General features: G+C 39.5%; 1 protein-coding gene across 2 annotated transcripts in view; it reads left to right on the forward strand.

The window, feature by feature from the left end:
* LOC135204093 (synaptic vesicle glycoprotein 2B-like) overlaps positions 1-2,500 on the forward strand; it is an 82,055-nt gene that overhangs the window by 22,804 nt on the left and 56,751 nt on the right. The gene's annotated exons all lie outside the window — the stretch shown is intronic.

A 2,500-nucleotide genomic window follows, 5' to 3' on the forward strand; every position in this document is an offset into this window, starting at 1 on the left:
TTGACCTATGCAAATACTGTATCCACCATCGCAGTCAGTACTTCACCAAGAAAAAAAAAAAACAAAAAAAACTGCATTATCTTCTTGAATACAAAAAAAAAAAACTAACAGGTTTCTCAAACACCGGAGAGAATTCGAAAAATCCTGTTTTTTTTTCTCTCTCTCTCTGATATGATAATTTTTGTCCTATTTTGTTCACTAGTAGACGACGTAGTTACTTCCTCATTTGCGTCGGAGGGACGTTCGAGGGAGGGAAATAAAACGCATTTGTTAGAACCGCACAAATACGTATATTATATATATATATATATATATATATTATATATATATATATATATATATATATATATATATGTGTGTGTGTGTGTGTTGTGTGTGTGTGTGCGTGTGTGTGTATGTGTGTGTATAATGAAAACAGCGCATTGTCATACTGTATAGATATTTATAGTTTACTAGACGATTTATATTATAATTGACTTTCCTTAATATGTGCATATATAAGTATCATAATATTATATATATATATATAATATATATATAATAAAATATATATGTATATATAGATTAAAGATAGATGAATAGATAATATGCAAATAGATAAATGCTTGTAAATAAGTAAATTACATAAATTGTCCTTAAATAGATTTCAATCTTTTTTTGATGCCACTAATAAAGTCGGAAGTAAACAGATTGCAAGGCCTTGTCTGAAGGTCAGTCTAGCTGCTGATAAAGGAACTTGCAAAATTCATGAGGTCCTGTGAACCCTGTCATCTTTCGGATATCAATAAGTGCCTATTTGATGTCTGTTTCCTTGGTATCCCTGTAGCCAATGGGCACTGAGGAACATGTGCCCCCTCCAGTTCGATATTTACCGTCCTAAAATGAAGATAGTCTGTAGTGGGTGCTACTCTACTCGCCTTGCATACACTCATCATCCTCATTCTGTCGAGGCGTCTCCGAAACTAGACCTGTCAACCGGAAATAAAACTGATTTGATTTAATTCTATGAGATTGAGGCTGCCAAGCAAAGCATGAAGTAATTCGGCCATTCTGGGCGAAAGAATGTGAAAAGATGGTTTGGACAAACCATGAAGAGATCCAGGACATGAAGGGGGTGAGATATAAGGATCGAAAGGTGGAACTGAGAGAAAGGAAGATAATAGGTATAGTGTTAGGACAACAAGATTGAAGGATGCTGGAATAGGGTCAGGTAAAAGGCTTTGAAAAGTGTGTGCAGCTAGGAATAGAATGGAATATATAATTTAGGCCAAATGCCAAGCTCTTGGACCTATGAGGTCATTCAGCGCTGAAAGGAAAAATGAGAGTAGAAAGGTTTGAAAGGTGTAACAGGAGGAAAACCTCAATGCAGTTGCACTATGAAATAGTCGTTAGGAGACGGTGGAAAGTAAGAAGGAAGAAAGAGAACATGAACGGAGATACAGTAAAAGGAACGAAAGGGGTTGTTTTCTATCACGCGTTGCGGTATATGTCAGTTTCTCTTTACCCAAATCTGGCTACCACCAGAGTATCATTGTGCCGGTTACAATCTTTACTTTCTAATCACAGATCATCTGATTAATCATTCTCCTGTGTGAATTGCGGGGGGGGGGGGGGGGGGGGGGGGAGCCCGGAGGCAGGGGGGGGGGAGGGGGGGGGGGGGGGGGGGTGGGGGGAATCCGTTGCTGATTTTGCAAATGTGGCTACTTTTTTGCCGCCAGCAGTTGAAGCTGTTCAAGGCGTGTGACATTTGTTGACCGAAGTCGGATAGGAATTCTTCCTTCTCGTTATTCCTCCTCTTTATTCTCTTTTTCTTTCTCCTACTTTTTCTCTTTTTTTTCTGTTTCCCTCCCCCTCATTTTACTTCCTCCTTTTCCGCCTCCACCTCCTCCTCTTTTTCCTTTTCTTCTGTGTCCGCTTCCTTTTCCTTTTCTTCCTCCTTCTCTCTCCTCCTAATTTTCTTCTTCCTCGTCCTCAACCTCCTTTTCTTCTGCCTCCTTTTTCTTCTCCCCCTTTTTTTCCTCCTTCCTCTCCTTCTCGTCTTCCTCCCTCTCCTCTTCCTCCCGTTTTACCTCCTCGCCCTCATTTTCCTCATCCTCCTCCTTCTTTTCTTCTTCCTCCTACTCCTCCTCCTCGTCCTATTGTTCTTCGTGTTCCTCCATCTCCCCCTCCTCAGTTTCTCCTTCCTCCTCCATATTCACATCTTCCTCTCCTTCCTCCTCCTCCTCATCCTCTTTTTTTTTTTTTAATTAGAATGATGTCGTAGCCACACATAACTGAATCATATCAAAGTATCGAGTTAGTTCTTCACCAGAAAGCTATAGGAATGATTACTGCCGTTACATCTCCGTTATTCAAAATGAATAACGAAATGTCTAGCGCATTGCGCGTTAAAATCAATAAAGTTAACGAACATTCGATATAAGTTCTCGAAAAAAAAACTGCTTAATAACATCACATTTTTTTAAGCTGGCTATGACCAAGTAAGAACATGGAAACCGTA

The sequence above is a fragment of the Macrobrachium nipponense genome, chromosome 44, assembly GCF_015104395.2.
Source record: "Macrobrachium nipponense isolate FS-2020 chromosome 44, ASM1510439v2, whole genome shotgun sequence".
Taxonomy (NCBI): Eukaryota; Metazoa; Arthropoda; class Malacostraca; order Decapoda; family Palaemonidae; genus Macrobrachium; species Macrobrachium nipponense.